The following is an 18,502-nucleotide window of genomic DNA, read 5'->3' on the forward strand; positions in this document are numbered from 1 at the left end:
TTTCATCCAGTTACATTATAGAAAGTATAGCTATGTTACAATTATATCTGAAAAATAAAAACTACTGTAATTTGCTCAAATGATTGTAGAGGATGTCTTCATTGATCCTTCACTTGATTACACATAGGATGGATATTTTGGAAATTATAGATTATGTAAGTAATGTTAGTGTATTGCCTAATGTGAAACTGTGTAATATGTATTTTTTTAGTACTGTAGCATATTAATTTCAGCACTTTTAAGGCTGATTTGAAACATGTATCTTGCATTGTTTGCTGTTGGATGAACTGATTGTTAAAAGTACTAAACTGAAAGAAGATCATACCGTTGTGTTTCGGTGATTAAACCAAATGTTCTCATTACATATTACAATAATCTTGCATTTGAAACAATGATTATGTGGACTGAAAACATGTGCAACTTACTGAAAGCATTACATCCAGTTTTGAAAGAATGACTAGCTGCGTTACAAGTGTGATCAGTTTGGATTTTTGTACTAAGAGTTTTGAAAATGTACACCTTACTTGTGAAAATAGTACCAAAGCGAATAAAAAAAACTGTAAATAAAGTTGTTCATTATTTTACTTGTCTTTCGTTTGTCTGGTCATTGGGGTGCTTTGGGGACCTCCTCGAGGCGGAACTTTGGTAAGAGCGTGACCCACATAGTCCGTGGTCCGCTCGGGCCGTGACACATACAATAAGCCTCTGATTACTGTAACTGTAGACAGATCTTCATTTAACCTGTTTTTCTGTCGAAAAGCCCTTATGACTGTTGCCACTGTATATCTGCTAAGATTTGGCTGAACTCTCAGTCCAGCATCCCTAAGTGTCAATCCATGGTTCACAACATAGTCCACTAGTGTTGCATGAATCTCATTTGATAATTCCTCTTCTTCTTTGTTCACATTCCCCTTCTGCTTCAGGTCTTCCTCAGCCTCTACCTCTTTCTCTACCTCCTCCTCCTCTGTGTATGCCTCCTCTCACCGTCACTTATCTTCTGACTCTTTCCATTTTGGTTTACAGGTGAACTGTCCTGCTGCATTTTTATAGTGCTTACAGCTGATTGATGTGTCTACAATTTAGCAATAGTATGTTTGTGCACCTGATGTCTGTGTTTAATAGATTGGCTAATAAGTGTGGTAATTTGACTGGAATTTGCTTTGGAATTGCAAGGAAGTGACATCCTGATGTACTTATGTGTCTGATATATACAAGTGTGTTTAGTGTTTTTCAAATAATTGTGTGTAATGTGTTGCAAATAGTGTGGAGCTGACAATGTGCTTACAGATATGCAAATCTAGCCTTGTGTTTTGCTCCTTGAGTGTAAGGTTTTGCTAATTGTGGGAAAAGTTTAATTTTAGTGTGTAAGCAATCGTAAAAAAAACTGTAATAAAAGTTTATAACACTTACATGTTTTGTGCAACAAGTAATTCTTTACAGAACAAAGCAGGATATAAGAAAGGTTGACGTCTTCCATAATAGCTGCCTCCGTAAAATCTGCAGCATATTTTGGCTAAATACAGTCTCAAATGAGAAACTCTTCAAGAGGTCAGGCAGCTTGCATATATCTCAGGAGGTCAAAAAATGCAGACTAAGATGGCTTGGCCATGTTTTGAGGATGCCCAATGAAAGACCACCCAAAGTTGCCTTGAGATGGACCCCAATTGGGAAAAGAAAAAGGGGCATACCAAAGAACACCTGGCGTAGAACAGTAATGACGGAGCTGAAGGGGATGTGTCTTTCCTGGGACGAAGCACAGGCCAAAGCATGAGACAGGGTTCAGTGGCAGTGTATGATTGCAGCCTTATTCCCAACTGGGACGAAGAGGATAAGTAAGTACAACCCCAAATCAGAAAAAGTTGGGACACTGTAAAATTGTGAGTAAAAAAAGGAATGGAATAATTTAAAAATCTCATAAACTTATATTTTATTCACAATAGAAAATAGGTAACATATCAAATGTAGAAAGTGAGACATTTTGAAATGTCATGCCAAATATTGGCTCATTTTGGATTTCATGAGAGCTACACATTCCAAAAAAAGTTGGGACAGGTAGCAATAAAAGGCCGGAAAAGTACATATAAGTACATATAAGGAACAGCTGGAGGAGGACCAATGTTTAGGAAAAGGAATGTTGTCCCATTCTTGTCTAAAACAGGCTTCTAGTTGCTTTCTTAGGTCTTCTTTGTCACATCTTCCTCTTTATGATGCGCCAAATGTTTTCTGTGGGTGACAGATCTGGACTGCAGGCTGGCCATTTCAGTACCCGGATCCTTCTTCTATGAAGTCTTGACGTTGTAATTGATGCAGTATGTGGTCTGGCATTGTCATGTTGGAAAATGCAAGGTCTTCTCTGAGAGATGCCGTCTGAATGGGAGCATATGTTGCTCTAAAACTTAGATAAACCTTTCAGCATTGATGGTGCCTTTCCAAATGTGTAAGCTCCCCATGCCACACGCACTCATCCAACCCCAAACAATCAGAGATGCAGGTTTCTGAAATGAGCGCTAATAACAACTTGGTATATTCTTGACCTCCTGAGTCCGGATGAAATGGTGTCCCAGTTTTCCAAAAAGAACTTTAAATTTTGATTCTTCTGACCACAGAACAGTTCTTCACTTTGCCAAAGTCCATTTTAAATTAGCCTTGGCCCAGAGAAAATGCCTGCGCTTCTGGGTCATGTTTAGATATGGCTTCTTTTTTGACCCACAGTGTTTTAGCTGGCAACAGCGAATGACACGGTGGATTGTGTTCACCGACAATGTTTTCTGGAAGTATTCCTGAGCCCATGTTATGATTTCCATTACAGTAGCATTCCTGTATGTGATGCAGTGCCGTCTAATGGCCAGAAGATCAGGGGCATCAAGTATGGTTTTCCAGCCTTGACCCTTACGCACAGAGATTGTTCCAGATTCTCTGAATCTTTGGATGATATTATGCACTGTAGATGATGATAAATTCAAACTCTTTGCAATTTTTCTCTGAGAAACTCAGAAAACTATTTTTCGCCGCAGCATTGGGGGAATTGGTGATTCTCTGCCCATCTTGACTTCTGACAGACACTGCCACTCTGACAGGCTTTTTTATACCCAATCATGTTGCCAATTGACCTAATAAGCTGCAAATTAGTCCTTAAGCTGTTCCTTTTATGTACATTTAAATTTTCTGGCCTCTTATTGCTACTTGTCCCAAGAAGACCTAAGAGAGATGAGTAACTAGAAGCCTGTTTTAGACAAGAATGGGACAACATTCCTTTTCCTAAACATTGGTCCTCCTCCAGCTGTTCCTTATATGTACATTTAATTTTTCCGGCCTCTTACCTGTCCCAACTTTTTTTGGAATGTGTAGCTCTCATGAAATCCAAAATGAGCCAATATTTGGCATGACATTTCAAAATGTTTCACTTTCAACATTTGATTTGTTATTTATATTCTATTGTAAATAAATAATATGTTTATGAGATTAGTAAATTATTCCATTCCTTTTTTACACACAATTTCTACAGTGTCCCAACTTTTTCTGATTTGGGGTTGTAAGTAAAGTAAGCATCAGGCATTTATTTTGACAAAACACATGATGCACATGGTTCACATGACGCAACAAACACATATTTTGAAAACGCGAGCAACACACATGATACTCCCAACACATATTTTGAATTTGCCCCCCTCGGAAGAGCAGCCATGAGCCGCCACTGCTTTAGATATGGTTGAATTTGCATCTTGGTGCTTTCCTGATGCAGAACCATGATTGGCTGTTGATGTCAGATGTGGGATTTGATTTTGTTTTACTAATCGTGCTGTTTATAATCTTAATTAATGTGTATTATTACAACAATGATTTCTGTGCTGAGTACAAGAAAGTTGTCTGTGTGGTTTCGGTTGGGGGAGAAACAGCATATGCTGAGGAATGTACGTCTGGAAATTGTTAAGATAAGAGAGAGGCCTGAGGGGGAAAAGTAAACAGGCAACCATGTTATTAACCAATGCTTTAATATTCACAGGATAAAATATGCAATGTATTTCTTACTTAATCAGTATTAATCATTGAATAATTGATGTAATAAATATAAGATGTTGTCTTTGATAAATGTGTATTAACCAATGAAATGAAGGTTGCATACAGAATAACTTAATGGGGGCATGGCAGCTCAACCTTGAAGAACAGAATCTCCTGTGTTTGTTCTTTGTGTGTGTGTGTGTGTGTGTGTGTGTGTGTGTGTGTGTGTGTGTGTGTGTGTTTTCTTCCCTAACAGATGGTTTTTAATAATGATTAAAGTGTTTGCTTAGAAGTAGTATTGCAGTAAAAGATTTAATAGTTGTTTATCTATCTAAAGAAGTTAATGTGTGCCTTATTCATATAACCAATTTTACGAATAATGAAATGATGTCATGATATTGAAATATGTTTTACATAATAATCACTTTCATCTTACAGCTTATGTTTTTTATAAATGAATGTTTTGTTAATGATTTGTTTTTAAGAAAGCATTATAACATGCTATGTGAAGTCAACCATATGTGAAGTGGAGGAGTACTAGGGAGGAACTGCAGGGCTCCCAGGGATGAGCGGAGAACAGTTTGTTTTTTCTTTGTCTGTGTGTCTGTCTTCGCCGGCAGGCTGAAATTGGGTGTGGTGAGGGAGTCAGATTCACGAGGAAAAGCAGCCTTTGTGGGTGGAGACTCTTAAGAAGAAGGACGACGTCACATACTCTATAAATAAATGTTTTCCCAAATGCTGGGCATTCGTTGCTTGCTGCTTGTGGCCTTGAAACGATCCAGCGCGCTGTAAAACTTTTTCATATCTGATCAATAAATATTTGAACTTAGATATTTGTATCTTGTGCCTTTCCTCTAAATTATGAACAAGCAATGGACGCCTTAAAGTCCAACAATTGGTGACCGCCGACGTTCTTTGGAGGGAAAGGAGAGAGTGAGAGGAAGGAGGGTTTCACATTGAAGAAACCAGAGTAAGGGAGGGCTCCATTTCAACACAAAAAGAGCGCTCTACTAAAACAAGGTAAGCAGAAACCTGTTTTATCGAATTCTGCTGTTTGAATATACCAAATTGTTTGTGTTGATAAGGAGCTCCGAACTGAAATTAATTATTTAAACAATAAGAATTGATCAGAGTGAAAAACTTTTTGAAATCTTTGAATTTTGTTATTAAATAAAAGGTTGAGGATTCCTTTAACGCATTAGGCGTTATAAAATACCGACTCGGTTGTAGCCGTAAGGGGTGCGAACCCTTGGGTGAAGGGCCCATAAAAAGTAATACATTAGGTTGAGGAGTCCTTTAATACATTAGGTATTATAAAATACCGACTCGGTTGTAGCCGTAAGGAGTGAAAGGGTCTTGGATGAAAGGTCCATAAATACTGTTAATGGCGGTGTAAGTTAACAGAATTAATTAAAAAAGGTTGAGGATTCCTTTAATACATTAGGTATTATAAAATACCGACTCGGTTGTAGCCGTAGGGGGTGTACAGCAGCCCGTGGATGCAAGGTCCACGAATACTGGAAAAGAGAAGTGACGTCTTAATGTGAATTGAATTGTTGATATATTGCTGTTATTTTTGTGACATTTCTGTGAAAGTTCTATTGTGTTTGTATTGCGGGTTGGAATTGAGATAAATCATGGCTGAATTTCAGAAAGAGTGTGATGAATATGTGTGTTCACCGGTGTATGTGCAATGGCAAAAAATAATTAAATTAATGTTGGCCCAAACTGATCCTAAAGATGTTAAGAAAAGACATAAGAGGTTGCATTAGTTAGGGGAAGTTGACAGTGGTGCAGCTGCAAAGCAAAAGGAAGTTAAACAAGGAAACAGTCAGCCAGACTCAAGTGTGACACCTACGGCTCCTCCTCCAGCTCCACCCCCAGTGAAATCGATCTACCCCTCCTTGCACACACCTCCTCCTTATGAGAAAGCCAAAGCCCCAATGAAACAGCCTGTTTTTCAAATCAATAGCGGTGAATTAAATGTAGATGTAGATTTTATCTGTGTGAAAATGTAGTGTGTCTGTGATATAGTGAGTCTGTTAAAACCATAAATGCTATTGAGCAAAATCTAGCAGAAAGACAGAAGCGAAGCTTTGAAAGAAAAAACAACAAATTAGAGAAAAAGAGTAGAAACCAAGTTATTAAAGGTGGAAATACAGATGAAAAATAAAAAAGGACAGAAAAATTATTAAAAGGTGAATGACATAGATAAATTATACAAAGATAAATTGTTACAAAATGAAGAGGAGTCTTCATCTGATGATGGAAGGTGGTCACAAAATACATTTTATTTTAAATCAAAAGGCAATATTTTGCATGGGTCAAGCTGAAACATTGTGGGCTGATCATTCCCATCCTTTGACATTCAAGAAAGTGAATTAAAGCTGGCAATGAAAAGACAATGGCAAAAACTGTGGGTGACATCAAAGTGTTGGAGTTGCAAAGAGAGAAGTAACTCATAAACTGGACTGTGGACACATCCTGTATGAATGGGACTATATGCAGCAGTGAAGGGGGCACTGCACAATGTTCAGAAAAAAAGACTGAGTGGAGTCCAGAAAGACTCACAAAGACAATAATGTTCTTGGAGGCAAGAGAAACTGGACAATACTTCACTGGACACTGAACTTTTTCATCTTCATATGAGCCTTTGAGTGAAAAAGGGGAAAGAGTAAACAGCCGTTCAATGTTTAGTAAAGACCTTGTTACTATAGGGACACAGACAATCTTTATGTGAAAATCAGCTAGACACATTTAAAGGCTGATCAAGAACTTTGTTGTTAGGTGTGACTACCTGTTCTGAAATCAAATCAGACTCCTATTAATCTGACAGGAAGAAATGCATAATTGAATTCGGTATCTACAGAGGAAGTCAGAACTCCACTGATGGTACTGAGTTAAAAAGCAAATATAGATGGCATAGAACAGCTATGGCAGAAAGGAAATTAAAATAGAAAAAAGAAATAAATTGAAAGCAAAAAAGAACACCATAGAACACTATAAAAGGTAAACAAGAAAAGCTGTGAGAATAGAAAAATAACAGATTATTGTAACAAACTTTGTATTTAAGGAAATTGCCAGCCCAGACATCATATATGTGCATGAAGGTGTTCAAATGGCAGATCTAATCACTGAGGGTGAGCCACATGATTGCATACCATTGACTGAAAAAGCAAATAGATTGAGAGATGGTTTGTTCGCGGTACCACTGACAACTACCCAACCGGTAATCTCAATTGTTTACAGATGGTTGTTTCAGAGCAGCAGATGGCACATTGATGGCAGGTTTTGCAGTTGTTGAACAGGTTGAAAATGATTTTGTAACAGGAGTGAGTGGCAGGTTGGAAGGTAAACAGTCAGCACAGAGAGCTGGAATGACAGCTGTTATCAAAAGCCTTGCACTACACTGGTGAAGAGAGGGTGATTATTTATAGTGACTCTGCATATGTGATTGGTGCAGTATATATGGAACAGATAGGTGGGTTTGAAACCAGGAAAGGCCGGCCTATAGTAAATGCTAGCAAAGCCTGACGCATACTACAGGCTGTGAAGGTACCTAATGAAGTGGCTGTTGTCAACTGCCTAATAAACCACTTATATCCCCAACCATGGTTTCCCAAGACAAAGTTAGATCTGACAAAAGTGACAAACACGCACTGGAATTGAAATATAGTTTCGGGGCTGCTTATCACCCCAATGTTAGAGCAAAGCTGAAATACTGAACCTGACTTTGACATTAAAACTTGACTTGACAAACTCTGTGCAAAGACAAAAATAACATGGCTTGAGGCATTACCAATTGCATTAATGTCTATTCGCTCTTCTGTTAACAGGATTACTGGTTTCACCCCATTTGAATTGCTTACAGGTCGTCAGTTTCCAGGTCCAAGGAATGCGCTGGTGCAGGATCCCATCCTGCCTCTAACACATGCTGCTTACTTTGACAAACTAACTGCTCTGATTAAACATTTTTCCTGCCAGGCTACCAAACAACGAAATTGTGAGAACGACCCAGCTGTTAAAAATGATGATTGGGTTTCTAACAGACACAGGTGTGGACCTGAGGACTCAGGTCCAAGAGAGGGAGAGTGTTGAAAGTGAAAGTGAATCAGCTGGAATACAGAGAGGACAAACAGGAAGTGAAACATCAGTGGTAACACATCAGTGGTAACACTCACACAACACCAACAACAAAGTCAACAAACACACTGTAAAATTGTGCATAAAAAAGGTGACATTTTTTCCAGCCCAGTAACAGAACCCCTAGCACACTGTGTGAGCACAGATTGTGCCTACGGAGCAGGTATAGCCGTACAGTTCAAAGCGAAGTACGGTACACAAAAGGTTGTAAGACAGAACAAACACACAGGTGAATGTGCAGTTACCCATGAGGACGACGGCAGATTGATTTTTCATTTAATAATAAAACAAAATTGTACTGATTTACCAACATATGAGAATTTTACCTACAGCCTCAGATGTATGAGGGAGTGGTGTGAGAAAGAAAACATAACAAGTGTATCCACTCCCAGGCTGGGGTGTGGCCTGGATAAATTGGATTTCCACAAAGTGCTGGAAATCCTGACAGAAGTGTTTAGAGACCTGAATATCACAATTACCATATATTCATTATAACCTGGGTAACTACATACCATATTGACCTTTGAATTTTGACCTTTGAATTTCTTAAGTTTGTTATACATTTCTACAGTATTAATTTCATATTTCATTTTTCTTTTCCTTTTTGAATTTACGATTGTTATTTGAGTATTAGCCAATAGGCATAAGTGTATTTTTTCCACAGAGATGAAGCTATATGGAAATTGGAAGGTTCTGTGGGCCCCAGGAGTTATAACTGCAATTATAATCACCATAATATTTGGCATAAACAATGGAGATCCCTGTGTAACAGACTGATAGTGTCAGCAATAGAGAAAAAAGAAAATCCACCCCCATACAGAATGCCGCTATTAGGCCTACAAAACCTGGAGGATGATGAGGAGGAACAAGTGTGACCTCTTTCAGAGGTCAAGAGAGGGAATTGTGGGATTTGATTTTGTTTTACTAATCGTGCTGTTTATAATCTTAATTAATGTGTATTATTACAACAATGATTTCTGTGCTGAGTACAAGAAAGTTGTCTGTGTGGTTTCGGTTGGGGGAGAAACAGCATATGCTGAGGAATGTACGTCTGGAAATTGTTAAGATAAGAGAGAGGCCTGAGGGGGAAAAGTAAACAGGCAACCATGTTATTAACCAATGCTTTAATATTCACAGGATAAAATATGCAATGTATTTCTTACTTAATCAGTATTAATCATTGAATAATTGATGTAATAAATATAAGATGTTGTCTTTGATAAATGTGTATTAACCAATGAAATGAAGGTTGCATACAGAATAACTTAATGGGGGCATGGCAGCTCAACCTTGAAGAACAGAATCTCCTGTGCTTGTTCTTTGTGTGTGTGTGTGTGTGTGTGTGTGTGTGTGTGTGTGTGTGTGTGTGTGTGTGTGTGTGTGTGTGTGTGTGTGTTTTCTTCCCTAACAGATAGTTTTTAATAATGATTAAAGTGTTTGCTTAGAAGTAGTATTGCAGTAAAAGATTTAATATGTATTTATCTATCTAAAGAAGTTAATGTGTGCCTTATTCATATAACCAATTTTACGAATAATGAAATGATGTCATGATATTGAAATATGTTTTACATAATAATCACTTTCATCTTACAGCTTATGTTTTTTATAAATGAATGTTTTGTTAATGATTTGTTTTTTAGAAAGCATTATAACATGCTATGTGAAGTCAACCATATGTGAAGTGGAGGAGTACTAGGGAGGAACTGCAGGGCTCCCAGGGATGAGCGGAGAACAGTTTGTTTTTTCTTTGTCTGTGTGTCTGTCTTCGCCGGCAGGCTGAAATTGGGTGTGGTGAGGGAGTCAGATTCACGAGGAAAAGCAGCCTTTGTGGGTGGAGACTCTAAGAAGAAGGACGACGTCACATACTCTATAAATAAATGTTTTCCCAAATGCTGGGCATTCGTTGCTTGCCGCTTGTGGCCTTGAAACGATCCAGCACGCTGTAAAACTTTTTCATATCTGATCAATAAATATTTGAACTTAGATATTTGTATCTTGTGCCTTTCCTCTAAATTATGAACATGCAATGGACGCCTTAAAGTCCAACACAGAGGAAGCCAACAGAGTGTGGCCCACTTTTCTTCACTGTGAGGAATTCATTTGCATAACATAAAGTACAGTTTAACTTTGTTTTAAGAATTTCATCTATGCATTTTTCACTTACCAAACCATTTCCAAAATACCTATGACATTGTTCTGAATGTAAAAAAATATAAACATGAAAGCAAAATGTTACCATATCATAAACAGTGTTGGGAACGTTACTTTAAAAAAGTAATTAGTTATAGTTACTAATTACTTCTCACAAATAGTAACTGAGTTAGTAGCTCCGTTACATTATTATAAAAGTAAATAATTACCAGGAAAAGTAATTACTGCGTTACTTAAAAAAAATATATTTCAAATAACTTGAATGCCCCTTACAAAATTAAATATGTTAAATTAATAAAATGGATACTAAAGAGAAATCACTAATTTTGTGGCAGCATGTGACGATGTGAGGTGCTTTATTTGATCATAATTACTTGCCACAGACATGGAGAGACTTTTTCTTCATGAGCATAAGTTGCACATTACACAAACATTCTTGCCTTTCACCTCAACAATGGAAAAGTAGTGCATTATACTTCGTGTTTGCGACCGCTACCTTTGAGCTTGTTGTACTTGCCATCGCCCTCTCGCCGGTGTTTTCGGAGTGATTGATGCGCGATGACCGGGCTGCATGTCAGTGCTTTGAGATGGGGCACAGTCAGCAGCAGCACCGCTGCTCGTTGAGAAGACAAAACGACGCGTATTTTCATGTCAGTCTACAAAAGTCTCCAACCACGCCAGAAAACATAGCTAGATTTGTCCTATAAAGTCGCTAAAGTGATAGAAAGTTGCTAAATCTAGCGACAAAGTGACCAAGTTGCTCAGACTTTTTAACACTGCTGCTCGCTCCTCTGACTTGGACTGCGCGTGTGGGCGGGCCTTTTTGTGAACTCTGCCTCTGGTTGGCTACCGATGGAAATTAAGCCAATCATCATTTGTTATGTTTCTCACAAAACACACAAGAGAAAAACAGTGTTTGGCTGAGAGAGTGAGCATACGCGGCTGAAAATCACTACAGTAAGATCAATTTTAGTAACGCGCCGCATTTTAATGTCAGTAACGATAACAGCGTTATAACGGGGGAAACAGTAATTTATTTGATTACTTGTTACTGAAAAAAATAACGCAGTTACTAACGCCAATTACTTATAACGCCGTTATTCCCATCACTGATCATACATGCATAAATTGATATGTTAACAACAGTGATTATGTGAACAGTTTCATAACACAGAGATTTAATTTAGAATGCTAGTGTATTTAACGAGTTCGAAGTCAATAGGTGATGGTTTTAAATCCATTTTGTTGGTGGAAAGATGTACAGGTTTGTAACTCCATGCTGTTTCTTTAAGGAATTTACGAACATCCTGGTTTCGGATGAGGTTGAAGGGGTTTAAATGGATAATAAGGAGAAATGCTGTGGACCAACTAAAACACCCTCTAATCCAATTCATGGACGCCCTCGAGCATAAAACCTTCACTGATAGGACTTAACTCTGGAAGAGATTCATGGTAGGGCGCCATGGCTTAGCCGGTCAAAGCGCCTGGCTTGTAAACAGGAGATCCTGGGTTCGAATCCCAGTGGTGCCTTCTTAAGATGTTTGCGGTCCTTGGCCCCCACTCAGTGGCTTTCTTGTCACATTGTTGTATCTCTTCATACTGTGACTCATCCTCCCTCAAAACAGATTTTAAAATCCCAGAGGTGCCTTCAGTCTGTAGCCTGCTAAGACTTTCTTTGTATCTGTTTATCAGATGAAATACAACCTCCTTATAATTCATGGTTGTTATGAAAGCTGTCATAACTTTCAGATATTTTTGGAAAACGGACCAATCTGATTTATGAACAACCTTTACCCTAAAGCCTTCACTAATAGGACTTAATTTCTTTAGCATTTCCTGTCAGGACGCCATGTCTTTTGCCTGGCTTTGTTCTCAAGGGTGTCGTGATCAAAATCGCAGTGGTGCCTTTTATCAGTGGTTGTGGTCTTTGGCCTTCATGAAAGGCAGAATGGCGTCAAAGAGATTAAACTTTCTTTTACCTGTCTAAATGAAAAGAAAGCCGTGCAATTTTAGGATGCCCTGGCATTGCTGTCCAAAGACCATGTCTTGTAAACGAATTGTTCGAATCCCAGCGTTTCCTTCCTTTGTCAGTCTCTGCTCTCCCATCTACATGAAAGGCAGGAGGTCCGAGCAGAAAATACGACTGAAATGTTCCCGTTTTCAATAGACCTGAAGCCATGTGACGTTAGGGTGCACAGCATCAGCCGGTCAAAGGGCCTGTCTTGTCAACAGACTGTTGAATTTCAAGCCATGCCTTCCTTTCAACGGCTGTTCTCCGGTTTAATTTGGAGAAAAGAGGTCCACAAGGAGGTATGACTTTCTTGTACTTGGTTTAATTAAAATATAGCCATGGAGTTTAAGGATGTCCTGGCATAGCTGTTCAGTGATCATGTCTTGTAAACAGATTGTTCAATTCCAAGTGATTCCATCCTTTTAGTTGCTGTTTCTCCGTTCCACATGAAAGGCAGGAGGTCCAAAAAGAAAATATGACAGTCTTGTTCCTGTTTTCAAAAGATCTGAAGACATGTGACGTAAGGTTGCACACCATTGGCTGGTGAAAGTTCCTGTCCTTTCATCTGGAGATCCTGAATTCGTATCCCAAAAATGCCTTCCATTTGACAATTGTGCTCATTGGCATATGGAAAGAGCAGAAGGTAAAAATAGTAATTGTAACTCTTGGGCTGAAAAATACAAAAGCTAATAATAATTTAAATCTGTCTTCATCCAGAATTGTGTGCAAAACATCAGTGCTTTTCCATGTAGGCTCTGTGGCGCAATGGATAGCGCATTGGACTTCTAGATTATGAGTTGATGTGATTCAAAGGTTGTGGGTTCGAGTCCCACCAGAGTTGCAGGGTTTTAGCTCCGAAGACCCTGCTCAATGCATTTCATCTTACATTGTTGTTCCTGTTCATACTGTGACTCACCCTTCCACAATCGGCAGATGAAAGGAGGCGCCGTGGCTTAGTTGGTTAAAGCGCCTGTCTAGTAAACAGGAGATCCTGGGTTCGAATCCCAGCGGAGCCTTTACCATGTGGCCAACTAAGGTCTGTTTCTCAGTTGAGATATGGTACATCCTGATAATTCAGAGTTGTCACGACAGCGGTCTGTTTTCAGCGAAAGGCCTGTACTTTGGGCAAAACTTTCTAGTTTTCTCCCTAACGGACCAATATAATCCAATTCATGGAGGCCCTCGAGCATAAAACCTTCACTGATAGGACTTAACTCTGGAAGAGATTCCCGGTAGGGCGTCATGGCTTAGCCGGTCAAAGCGCCTGTCTTGTAAACAGGAGATCCTGGGTTCGAATCCCAGTGGTGCCTTCTTACCATGTTTGCGGTCCTCGGCCCCCACTCAGTGGCTTTCTTGTCACATTGTTGTATCTCTTCATACTGTGACTCATCCTCCCTCAAAACAGATTTTAAAATCCCAGCGGTGCCTTCAGTCTGTAGCCTGCTAAGGGCTTTCTTTGTTTCTGTTTATCAGATGAAATACAACCTCCTTATAATTCATGGTTGTTATGAAAGCTGTCATAACTTCCAGATATTTTTGGAAAACGGACCAATCTGATTTATGAACAACCTTTACCCTAAAGCCTTCACTAATAGGGCTTAATTTCCTGTCAGGACGCCATGTCTTTTGCCTGGCTTTGTTCTCAAGGGTCCCCATGGCCAAAGCACCTGTCTTGTAAGTGGGAGATTACGTGATCAAAATCGCAGTGGTGCCTGTTATCAGTGGTTGTGGTCTTTGGCCTTCATGAAAGGCAGAATGGCGTCAAGGAGATTAAACTTTCTTTTACCTGTCTAAATGAAAAGAAAGCCGTGCAATTTTAGGATGCCCTGGCATTGCTGTCCAAAGACCATGTCTTGTAAACGAATTGTTCGAATCCCAGCGTTTCCTTCCTTTGTCAGTCTCTGCTCTCCCATCTACATGAAAGGCAGGAGGTCCGGGCAGAAAATACGACTGAAATGTTCCCGTTTTCAATAGACCTGAAGCCATGTGACGTTAGGGTGCACAGCATCAGCCGGTCAAAGGGCCTGTCTTGTCAACAGACTGTTGAATTTCAAGCCATGCCTTCCTTTCAACGGCTGTTCTCCGGTTTAATTTGGAGAAAAGAGGTCCACAAGGAGGTTTGACTTTCTTGTACTTGGTTTAATTAAAATATAGCCATGGAGTTTAAGGATGTCCTGGCATAGCTGTTCAGTGATCATGTCTTGTAAACAGATTGTTCAATTCCAAGTGATTCCATCCTTTTAGTTGCTGTTTCTCCGTTCCACATGAAAGGCAGGAGGTCCAAAAAGAAAATATGACAGTCTTGTTCCTGTTTTCAAAAGATCTGAAGGCATGTGACGTAAGGTTGCACACCATTGGCTGGTGAAAGTTCCTGTCCTTTCATCTGGAGATCCTGAATTCGTATCCCAAAAATGCCTTCCATTTGACAATTGTGCTCACTGGCATATGGAAAGAGCAGAAGGTGAAAATAGTAATTGTAACTCTTGGGCTGAAAAATACAAAAGCTAATAATAATTTAAATCTGTCTTCATCCAGAATTGTGTGCAAAACATCAGTGCTTTTCCATGTAGGCTCTGTGGCGCAATGGATAGCGCATTGGACTTCTAGATTATGAGTTGATGTGATTCAAAGGTTGTGGGTTCGAGTCCCACCAGAGTCGCAGGGTTTTAGCTCCGAAGACCCTGCTCAATGCATTTCATCTTACATTGTTGTTCCTGTTCATACTGTGAGTCACCCTTCCACAATCGGCAGATGGAGGGTGGCGCCGTGGCTTAGTTGGTTAAAGCGCCTGTCTAGTAAACAGGAGATCCTGGGTTCGAATCCCAGCGGAGCCTTTATCATGTGGCCAACTAAGGTCTGTTTCTTTGGCTGTTTCTTAGTTGAGATATGGTACATCCTGATAATTCAGAGTTGTCACGACAGCGGTCTGTTTTCAGCGAAAGGCCTGTACTTTGGGCAAAACTTTCTAGTTTTCTCCCTAACGGACCAATATAATCCAATTCATGGACGCCCTCGAGCATAAAACCTTCACCGATAGGACTTAACTCTGGAAGAAATTCCCGGTAGGGCGCCATGGCTTAGCCGGTCAAAGCGCCTGTCTTGTAAACAGGAGATCCTGGGTTCGAATCCCAGTGGTGCCTTCTTACGATGTTTGCAGTCCTCGGCCCCCACTCAGTGGCTTTCTTGTCACATTGTTGTATCTCTTCATACTGTGACTCATCCTCCCTCAAAACAGATTTTAAAATCCCAGCGGTGCCTTCAGTCTGTAGCCTGCTAAGGGCTTTCTTTGTTTCTGTTTATCAGATGAAATACAACCTCCTTATAATTCATGGTTGTTATGAAAGCTGTCATAACTTTCAGATATTTTTGGAAAACGGACCAATCTGATTTATGAACAACCTTTACCCTAAAGCCTTCACTAATAGGGCTTAATTTCCTGTCAGGACGCCATGTCTTTTGCCTGGCTTTGTTCTCAAGGGTCCCCATGGCCAAAGCACCTGTCTTGTAAGTGGGAGATTACGTGATCAAAATCGCAGTGGTGCCTGTTATCAGTGGTTGTGGTCTTTGGCCTTCATGAAAGGCAGAATGGCGTCAAGGAGATTAAACTTTCTTTTACCTGTCTAAATGAAAAGAAAGCTGTGCAATTTTAGGATGCCCTGGCATTGCTGTCCAAAGACCATGTCTTGTAAACGAATTGTTCGAATCCCAGCGTTTCCTTCCTTTGTCAGTCTCTGCTCTCCCATCTACATGAAAGGCAGGAGGTCCGGGCAGAAAATACGACTGAAATGTTCCCGTTTTCAATAGACCTGAAGCCATGTGACGTTAGGGTGCACAGCATCAGCCGGTCAAAGGGCCTGTCTTGTCAACAGACTGTTGAATTTCAAGCCATGCCTTCCTTTCAACGGCTGTTCTCCGGTTTAATTTGGAGAAAAGAGGTCCACAAGGAGGTTTGACTTTCTTGTACTTGGTTTAATTAAAATATAGCCATGGAGTTTAAGGATGTCCTGGCATAGCTGTTCAGTGATCATGTCTTGTAAACAGATTGTTCAATTCCAAGTGATTCCATCCTTTTAGTTGCTGTTTCTCCGTTCCACATGAAAGGCAGGAGGTCCAAAAAGAAAATATGACAGTCTTGTTCCTGTTTTCAAAAGATCTGAAGGCATGTGACGTAAGGTTGCACACCATTGGCTGGTGAAAGTTCCTGTCCTTTCATCTGGAGATCCTGAATTCGTATCCCAAAAATGCCTTCCATTTGACAATTGTGCTCACTGGCATATGGAAAGAGCAGAAGGTGAAAATAGTAATTGTAACTCTTGGGCTGAAAAATACAAAAGCTAATAATAATTTAAATCTGTCTTCATCCAGAATTGTGTGCAAAACATCAGTGCTTTTCCATGTAGGCTCTGTGGCGCAATGGATAGCGCATTGGACTTCTAGATTATGAGTTGATGTGATTCAAAGGTTGTGGGTTCGAGTCCCACCAGAGTCGCAGGGTTTTAGCTCCGAAGACCCTGCTCAATGCATTTCATCTTACATTGTTGTTCCTGTTCATACTGTGAGTCACCCTTCCACAATCGGCAGATGGAGGGTGGCGCCGTGGCTTAGTTGGTTAAAGCGCCTGTCTAGTAAACAGGAGATCCTGGGTTCGAATCCCAGCTTAGCCTTTATCATGTGGCCAACTAAGGTCTGTTTCTTTGGCTGTTTCTTAGTTGAGATATGGTACATCCTGATAATTCAGAGTTGTCACGACAGCGGTCTGTTTTCAGCGAAAGGCCTGTACTTTGGGCAAAACTTTCTAGTTTTCTCCCTAACGGACCAATATAATCCAATTCATGGACGCCCTCGAGCATAAAACCTTCACCGATAGGACTTAACTCTGGAAGAAATTCCCGGTAGGGCGCCATGGCTTAGCCGGTCAAAGCGCCTGTCTTGTAAACAGGAGATCCTGGGTTCGAATCCCAGTGGTGCCTTCTTAGGATGTTTGCAGTCCTCGGCCCCCACTCAGTGGCTTTCTTGTCACATTGTTGTATCTCTTCATACTGTGACTCATCCTCCCTCAAAACAGATTTTAAAATCCCAGCGGTGCCTTCAGTCTGTAGCCTGCTAAGGGCTTTCTTTGTTTCTGTTTATCAGATGAAATTCAACCTCCCTATAATTCATGGTTGTTATGAAAGCTGTCATAACTTTCAGATATTTTTGGAAAACGGACCAATCTGATTTATGAACAACCTTTACCCTAAAGCCTTCACTTATAGGACTTAATTTCCTGTCAGGACGCCATGTCTTTTGCCTGGCTTTGTTCTCAAGGGTGTCCATGGCCAAAGCACCTGTCTTGTAAGTGGGAGATTACGTGATCAAAATCGCAGTGGTGCCTTTTATCAGTGGTTGTGGTCTTTGGCCTTCATGAAAGGCAGAATGGCGTCAAGGAGATTAAACTTTCTTTTACCTGTCTAAATGAAAAGAAATCCGTGCAATTTTAGGATGCCCTGGCATTGCTGTTCTAAAGACGATGTCTTGTAAACGAATTGTTCGAATCCCAGCGTTTCCTTCCTTTGTCAGTCCCTGCTCTCCCATCTACATGAAAGGCAGGAGGTCCGGGCAGAAAATACGACTGAAATGTTCCCGTTTTCAATAGACCTGAAGCCATGTGACGTTAGGGTGCACAGCATCAGCCGGTCAAAGGGCCTGTCTTGTCAACAGACTGTTGAGTTTCAAGCCATGCCTTCCTTTCAACGGCTGTTCTCCGGTTTAATTTGGAGAAAAGAGGTCCACAAGGAGGTTTGACTTTCTTGTACTTGGTTTAATTAAAATATAGCCATGGAGTTTAAGGATGTCCTGGCATAGCTGTTCAGTGATCATGTCTTGTAAACAGATTGTTCAATTCCAAGTGATTCCATCCTTTTAGTTGCTGTTTCTCCGTTCCACATGAAAGGCAGGAGGTCCAAAAAGAAAATATGACAGTCTTGTTCCTGTTTTCAAAAGATCTGAAGACATGTGACGTAAGGTTGCACACCATTGGCTGGTGAAAGTTCCTGTCCTTTCATCTGGAGATCCTGAATTCGTATCCCAAAAATGCCTTCCATTTGACAATTGTGCTCATTGGCATATGGAAAGAGCAGAAGGTAAAAATAGTAATTGTACCTCTTGGGCTGAAAAATACAAAAGCTAATAATAATTTAAATCTGTCTTCATCCAGAA

General features: G+C 40.1%; 10 non-coding genes across 10 annotated transcripts; all 10 read left to right on the plus strand.

Moving 5' to 3' along the window:
• The first annotated feature begins 11,749 nt into the window (after positions 1-11,749).
• trnat-ugu (transfer RNA threonine (anticodon UGU)) lies at positions 11,750-11,823 on the plus strand. The gene has a single exon. It is a non-coding gene; the product is annotated as a tRNA-Thr (tRNA).
• A 1,232-nt stretch (positions 11,824-13,055) lies between these two features.
• On the plus strand, positions 13,056-13,145 carry trnar-ucu (transfer RNA arginine (anticodon UCU)). The gene is given in 2 exon segments: positions 13,056-13,092; positions 13,110-13,145. It is a non-coding gene; the product is annotated as a tRNA-Arg (tRNA).
• A 101-nt stretch (positions 13,146-13,246) lies between these two features.
• trnat-agu (transfer RNA threonine (anticodon AGU)) lies at positions 13,247-13,320 on the plus strand. Its single transcript has one exon. It is a non-coding gene; the product is annotated as a tRNA-Thr (tRNA).
• Positions 13,321-13,540: 220 nt separating this feature from the next.
• On the plus strand, positions 13,541-13,614 carry trnat-ugu (transfer RNA threonine (anticodon UGU)). Its single transcript has one exon. It is a non-coding gene; the product is annotated as a tRNA-Thr (tRNA).
• A 1,259-nt stretch (positions 13,615-14,873) lies between these two features.
• On the plus strand, positions 14,874-14,963 carry trnar-ucu (transfer RNA arginine (anticodon UCU)). The gene is given in 2 exon segments: positions 14,874-14,910; positions 14,928-14,963. It is a non-coding gene; the product is annotated as a tRNA-Arg (tRNA).
• Positions 14,964-15,064: 101 nt separating this feature from the next.
• On the plus strand, positions 15,065-15,138 carry trnat-agu (transfer RNA threonine (anticodon AGU)). The gene has a single exon. It is a non-coding gene; the product is annotated as a tRNA-Thr (tRNA).
• A 232-nt stretch (positions 15,139-15,370) lies between these two features.
• Positions 15,371-15,444, plus strand: trnat-ugu (transfer RNA threonine (anticodon UGU)). The gene has a single exon. It is a non-coding gene; the product is annotated as a tRNA-Thr (tRNA).
• Positions 15,445-16,703: 1,259 nt separating this feature from the next.
• trnar-ucu (transfer RNA arginine (anticodon UCU)) lies at positions 16,704-16,793 on the plus strand. Its single transcript is given in 2 exon segments — positions 16,704-16,740; positions 16,758-16,793. It is a non-coding gene; the product is annotated as a tRNA-Arg (tRNA).
• A 104-nt stretch (positions 16,794-16,897) lies between these two features.
• trnat-agu (transfer RNA threonine (anticodon AGU)) lies at positions 16,898-16,968 on the plus strand. The gene has a single exon. It is a non-coding gene; the product is annotated as a tRNA-Thr (tRNA).
• Positions 16,969-17,200: 232 nt separating this feature from the next.
• On the plus strand, positions 17,201-17,274 carry trnat-ugu (transfer RNA threonine (anticodon UGU)). The gene has a single exon. It is a non-coding gene; the product is annotated as a tRNA-Thr (tRNA).
• The last annotated feature ends 1,228 nt before the right edge of the window (positions 17,275-18,502 follow it).

This window comes from Paramisgurnus dabryanus, chromosome 18, assembly GCF_030506205.2.
Source record: "Paramisgurnus dabryanus chromosome 18, PD_genome_1.1, whole genome shotgun sequence".
Lineage (NCBI taxonomy): Eukaryota > Metazoa > Chordata > Actinopteri > Cypriniformes > Cobitidae > Paramisgurnus > Paramisgurnus dabryanus.